The sequence below is a fragment of the Gymnoscopelus braueri genome (genome assembly GCF_963280865.1).
Source record: "Gymnoscopelus braueri genome assembly, chromosome: 14".
NCBI lineage: Eukaryota > Metazoa > Chordata > Actinopteri > Myctophiformes > Myctophidae > Gymnoscopelus > Gymnoscopelus braueri.
In genome coordinates this window covers 9,462,148-9,469,647 of record NC_137619.1, presented here as the reverse complement: position 1 = coordinate 9,469,647, position 7,500 = coordinate 9,462,148, and positions in this window count along the sequence as shown.

Below are 7,500 nucleotides of genomic sequence, written 5' to 3'. Positions count from 1 at the left end.
AATTCCTCTGGTTGAGGTGGTCACTTTTCCGAGCCCGGAGGAGGAGGTTCCGACAGAGCCCAAGACTAGGCCCCCCCCCCAACCCATCCAGTGCCATTAACGAATGTACTTGGCACTGAATGAGCTAAGAGGCGGAGGTCCCACTCCCGAGCCCCCCGGGTCCGTACCCTCCTGGGGCCTGAGACCGGAGCCCCCCGTATTATACACAGGGGCCCCAACCCCCAAGCGCCAGTCAGATCCGTACCCTCCTTGAGGTCGAAAGTCGGGGCGTAGATATCGTGCAGGGGTGTTCTTCGTCAAGTTCAGCATGGGGGCCCAGGTGGCAATATAATGTTTCTGTGGTGTGTATTGGGATCACTCTGTCACTGCTCTCTTATCACTTGCCATTTGCGAAGGGCAAGACAGCCTATATTTAATGTGCCTAAAGCTGCCAGGGAGATCGCTACGATCAGATTATGTCCCCCAACATTACTATCAAAATCAAAATCAAAATTAATATGTATTCTGGGGTCGTTCAGTGGCCTTGGGCAGCATAGATGTACCCCATGAAACAATGGTATGTTCCTGTCTGGCTGAGAGTGATATTGGTACTACTCAAATTAAATGTGTAGTGTCCCTCCTTTATCTAAAAAAAAAATTGGGTGGGTGTTTGATGGTGAGTCTTTGATCTCTATCATATTATTTCCCTCCTTGACCTGACACCCGGCAGGGCACACAGCATAGGAATGTGCAGAGGCCAGGGTGCCACCCTCCTTTACCTTTTTTGACATACACAACAACACATCACTTAAGTCTTTCGAACCTCCCCACCGGGGCGCAGTCCCAGGCTAGACCCCTTTCCACTTGAGGTCTACACCCAGGTCACCCTGGATAGAGAGTTCAAGTCTCCTGCTTCCCGGCGTCTTCTTTTCAAAGCCCACCGATCACAGGAGCATCACTCGCTTAGTAACTGTAGCACTCCGGCGGTCGCTTTCAGCTTGTGATGGCCTGACTGTACATTGAGCCGAACGCAGCGACCACACCCGCCTCCTGTCGGGGAGCACGCCATGGAATTAATGCTTTTTGCGATCCGACCGGCGGGTGACCCAGTCGATAGCGATCCCTTACCCGTAGGCGTGGTTGGCGCCCCAGGCAGGAAACCGACGGTCTTGTCCTGGCCCCGCTTGGCTACGGGAACCAGAATATTAACCGTTTTCACCCGCCTTGCCTGTAACCGGTGAGTCTCGCACTCCCGTCCGGTTAGGTGTGGACTGTCATCCACGCACCATGTGCTGCCAACCCTAGGAGAGAGCGGCAGTCGGCACACCGACTAGACGGAGACACAGCTAGGATGTTGATTCATCCTTGACAGAACACGGGGGCCCTTCAGTCTCTCCCCAGCACTATATGTGGTCTTTAACGTGCTCTGGGAGCCTTGCGACCCCGCTGCCGCCTGTTTATGGCAAGGGATTGGGGAGCCTACCCCCTAACCTCACCATACACAAAATGTAATTGGAAACACAACAAAACAACTTTCCTGTGCTTTATGCACAGGTCAATTGACATTATTCTCGGGCTGTACAAGATTGTACAATTCTCTTCTGCAACCCATGACCTGTTTCAGAGAACTGGAAGGTTAATGACAGCATACCCAACCTTAATCACACCTTGGTCAATCAGTGGTCACATGGTAATTGAAATAAACGTTAGGTCAATGATGAGCAAGATGCTTGGATACATTTTACACCGCATGGTTGCTGATGTAAAGTATGACCTCTTTTGAAACCAAAACCCGGCATGTTCTCATAATGTAAACCAAACGCACTGACCATTAACATAAGAGGGAGATATTCTGAGCACCACACACAAACACCTCACTTCGCTGTATGTGAATCAAATCAAGCCAGAGCACAAAAGGAGCCAACACGCACACAGCATGTTTCCGTTCAGTTAACTAATTTGACATTGGCCTGTATAATTTAGTTTAATTTGAATATATATATAGTTTGATTGTGGCATTCTATTTAACACTACACATTACAACAGTTTCACTTCAATTTGGTTGTTTTCTCTGATTAAGCTATTATAGTTATTTTAGTCTATGATGTCACTATACATCAGATGTAATATTATATTACTCACTTAAGTCTTTCGAACCTCCCCACCGGGGCGCAGTCCCAGGCTAGACCCCTTTCCACTTGAGGTCTACACCCAGGTCACCCTGGATAGAGAGTTCAAGTCTCCTGCTTCCCGGCGTCTTCTTTTCAAAGCCCACCGATCACAGGAGCATCACTCGCTTAGTAACTGTAGCACTCCGGCGGTCGCTTTCAGCTTGTGATGGCCTGACTGTACATTGAGCCGAACGCAGCGACCACACCCGCCTCCTGTCGGGGAGCACGCCATGGAATTAATGCTTTTTGCGATCCGACCGGCGGGTGACCCAGTCGATAGCGATCCCTTACCCGTAGGCGTGGTTGGCGCCCCAGGCAGGAAACCGACGGTCTTGTCCTGGCCCCGCTTGGCTACGGGAACCAGAATATTAACCGTTTTCACCCGCCTTGCCTGTAACCGGTGAGTCACGCACTCCCGTCCGGTTAGGTGTGGACTGTCATCCACGCACCATGTGCTGCCAACCCTAGGAGAGAGCGGCAGTCGGCACACCGACTAGACGGTTCCACAGCTAGGATGTTGATTCATCCTTGACAGAACACGGGGGCCCTTCAGTCTCTCCCCAGCACTATATATTGTCTTTAACGTGCTCTGGGAGCCTTGCGACCCCGCTGCCGCCTGTTACCAGCAAGGGATTGGGGAGCCTACCCCCTAACCTCACTGGTGAAATATTATTATGTGATCTTTTGAAACTTTAATCTGTGCGAGTCAAAATCAGGTTTATTCTATAATATATTAGTGCAACTAATTGTTTGTTTGTTAAAGCAGAAATACATTTGTTTTAAATTCATCTAATATATATATTTTTTTTTATTGTGTCCTACCCAGAGCGATAGAAAATGTATTTGTTTACACATGTCGAGGCCCCAACAACAACGATTAGCAGTAAGTCAACCTTGCTTCAGATATTCCCACTTCTTGCTTAGAAAGTGTGTCCTTCTCCATGGCATAGTAGTTCCAGTGTCTGTAACAGATAAAAGTTTGTCAAAAGTCACGCAAGCTTTCCCAAGGCTTGCTCTCTGGATGCCATAGGTCACTTAAGTGAGTCTCGTGAACACTGCAGTTTGCAATGTTGGTGCCCCTCTGCCTCAGCATGTCGATCAGACAGAATTATAGGGCCTTCCACTGCATGTTTCCAGTTCATAGAAAGAAATGACCGTCCGCCAACCAGTGTTGCAGTCCCCGAATGTGAAACCAACCCATTTCTAAAGTCTGAGATAGTTGTAATAAAAAAATATAGATATACTAATGTAACAATACATAGAAGCGTTTGGGCTTTCTCACTTAAGTCTTTCGAACCTCCCCACCGGGGTGCAGTCCCAGGCTAGACCCCTTTCCACTTGAGGTCTACACCCAGGTCACCCTGGATAGAGAGTTCAAGTCTCCTGCTTCCCGGCGTCTTCTTTTCAAAGCCCACCGATCACAGGAGCATCACTCGCTTAGTAACTGTAGCACTCCGGCGGTCGCTTTCAGCTTGTGATGGCCTGACTGTACATTGAGCCGAACGCAGCGACCACACCCGCCTCCTGTCGGGGAGCACGCCATGGAATTAATGCTTTTTGCGATCCGACCGGCGGGTGACCCAGTCGATAGCGATCCCTTACCCGTAGGCGTGGTTGGCGCCCCAGGCAGGAAACCGACGGTCTTGTCCTGGCCCCGCTTGGCTACGGGAACCAGAATATTAACCGTTTTCACCCGCCTTGCCTGTAACCGGTGAGTCACGCGCTCCCGTCCGGTTAGGTGTGGACTGTCATCCACGCACCATGTGCTGCCAACCCTAGGAGAGAGCGGCAGTCGGCACACCGACTAGACGGAAAACACAGCTAGGATGTTGATTCATCCTTGACAGAACACGGGGGCCCTTCAGTCTCTCCCCAGCACTATATAACGTCTTTAACGTGCTCTGGGAGCCTTGCGACCCCGCTGCCGCCTGTTGTGGACAAGGATTGGGGAGCCTACCCCCTAACCTCGTCCACTGTTACATTCTTAAAATCATTATAATAATAATTATTATTATTATTACTTATTTTAAATATAACCTATTTATTTTACACTTACACTCTACTTACTTCTCCACACGGTCAAATTGGCTTTTTTCTTTATTATTATTATATATATATATTTTTTTACTGATATTCAGTTCAGAGTCAACAATCACTTAGAAGAACATCACCTTAGTGCACTTGCATGTTGTTTCTGGTCTGGTCACTTCTAAGAAAGTAAACTGTTGGTTTTTGGGATTATACAAATCATAGGTATACAACATATTGCAGACTGTGCATAAAATTTAACGAAAATAGCAGATCTACAAATTGATACAATTATTACGGATAACGCTTAGTTTGGTCACAGTACATTATTTCTGCATATAAGATCTGATCAGTTCACAGGGTCCCCCCTTTTTTTCTATAGTGCTGCGCCAGGCTCTCTCTCTCTCTCTCTCTCTCTCTGAGGGGAGTGACTCACTTACTGTATGGAAGCTATTGTTTTTTTCTGTTTTTTTTTCCTGCAGAAACTAGAAACAGAAACTTTTCTGAAGAAACTAATTTATTTGAACATCATATTTCTCTCCTCGCTTTTTTTTCCTCTTTTTCCATCTTCCAAAATACCTGACTCCAATCTTTTAATCTAAGGGCTCACTTAAGTATCTGTGTCCTTAATTTCTGGGATTACGAATCATAGTTATAGCGTATTTCAGACTGTTCATAACTCTAACAACAATAGCAGATTCTACTAGCACAATGAGTCACTATTGAGCTAGCCTAAACAGCCACGGTTTCCAGTAATCATATTGGAGTAAATGTACAATGTCGGCTTCTGAAATGTACACTTAAGTAGAAGTAAAAGTATTGAAAACTGGAACCACTCTAGTGAGATACAAAATGGGACCCTCAAAATGTACTCAAGTAGAGCACTTGAGTAAATATACTTCGTGACCTTGGCTTCCACCACTGAACCCCGTGCAGGCGGTTATCTTCTTTGTTTAAATTCCTAAGCAGGACAAAATCTCTAAACAAAATGCTTACGGAGCAGATTACACTATCCACTGACATGTACTTGGGTCAAAGTACCAAAAACAAAAAATGGTATCGGAGTGGAGTGAGACACCAACGTGAGAAGTGTTTAATAGGCAGCCTGTCCCCATGCACAAGTTTCCCTTTGAAAATAGCAGATCCACAAGCAAGAAGTGCTTGAGATGAAATAGCTTGTGAGCTTGTAGATCGGCAATTTCCAAATGGCTGAGCTGTATGCAGGGCTGAAGTGGTTCTGCAGCAATTATCTACCACTTCAAAGTAAACAGTTACCAACGTTCTCAAGGTGTTTTGCAGGGGCAGAAGCACACTGTCTGCCTCTGAGATGTATGCAGTGGAAGTTAAAATACAGATAGCTGTAAGGGCTTTTTAAAGTAACAATACCTCAAGACTGTACTTAAGCACAAACCTGGACCTCAGGAAGAATAGTCTCCACTAAGGTGTAGACTAGTGGATGCTCCTTAAAAAAAACAACAACAAACAAACAGACAGGACTTACAGAGGCCTTCATTCATTCGGAACACATACATATAACATACATATGAAGACACATATGACACACTGTAGTACTATTTAGGGGGCAACCCTAGGCTGCAGAGCCAGCCGTTCACGTCACCTCGCTCGGATGCTGGAGCTAAACATAACGTGCATGTAACCTGTAGTATTTTTGGGGTCGCCCCTTAGTGGCAGTCTCAGCTTAAACATAATATAACCTGTAGTATTTTCTTAGCCGCAGTCTCAGCTTTCACATAATATAACCTGTAGTATTTTCTTAGCCGCAGTCCCAGCTTTCACATAATATAACCTGTAGTATTTTCTTAGCCGCAGTCCCAGCTTTCACATAATATAACCTGTAGTATTTTCTTAGCCGCAGTCCCAGCTTTCACATAATATAACCTGTAGTATTTTCTTAGCCGCAGTCCCAGCTTTCACATAATAACACATAACGACACATAACGTACACAACTTAGGCTACACGCTATCTTCTCCCATGTACCCGGCGTGGTTTGCGGTTTAGAGATCCTAGTAAAGGCCACTTAGTGTATTGTCTCAGTAAACTGTTGGATCATAGAATACAGAGAGACAGTGTAGTGTCTCAGTAAACCATAGGATCATAAAGTACACTGAGACAGTGTGGTCTATCAGTAACCTATAGGACCACAGAACACAGAGAAACAGTGTAGTGTCTCAGTAAACTATAGGACCACAGAATACAGAGAAACAGTGTAGTGTCTCAGTAAACTATAGGACCACAGAATACAGAGAAACAGTGTAGTGTCTCAGTAAACTATAGGACCACAGAATACAGAGAAACAGTGTAGTGTCTCAGTAAACTATAGGACCATTATGACAATTGTAAGGATATATTCATGCAGGCACACAGACAAACCCCCAGCACCTAGTGTAAAACTAATATTAGATAAATTCACCCGCACCGAAAACCAAAGCGTGAAAAAGTGGTATTTCGAGGTACAACAAAAATAAATCCATATATTTATATATATAGCCATGCATTGCTCGAACACCCAAGTTGAATCGTGGGTTATTCTAGAGGCCTTGACATGAATATATATATAAATAAAGACAAATAACTGATAGTAACAGCTGATAGTTAAACATCCGTGTAAAAAAACGTCGGGGTGTCTCCGGTGGTCTCATAAACATATACAGAGACAGTTGCTGGGAGGATCAACTCGGTCCACCCAGCCACGCTAACAGGACATCATGGGGTATAGGAAGTACAGAGCCTAAGTATTACACACAAAGGTCATTCAATCTGCTGTTCTGTGGTGACTTCACATGTATGCAATCATATTTACACATTGTCTTTAATAATTGACCTAAATTTGGTATAATACAATTCACATATAGCACCGCGTGTACCCTTCCTGGGGCCCCAAGGAATTGTAGCACATAGTGTATGGGCGAATTGTTATTTGGATCTTATGGATCCAGCGGTCGTCTGGACTGGACAGGGTCACGGTCGGGGTCACCAGCTGATGTGCCGTGACAGACCTGTCACTCTTGGTTCAATAAACCCTAAAGTCCAGTTTATAGACGACATACACAGAAATTACCTTTTACATGCGCAAGGCATCTTTATTGACAAACAAGGGAGATTCCCTCTATACTATGTGAATAAAAGAACAGCAAATTAATGATATTAAAACAATACGACCTGATATATCACGAAGGCAATTCGCTCCACATCTAAGTCTGCATGCAAACAAGCGTTCGGTTGAGCGCCTGGAGAATTCTGAAGTTCTTATCTATTACATTCAGTATATCAACGCTGTGGCTATCAAGGCCTGTCTTCTGA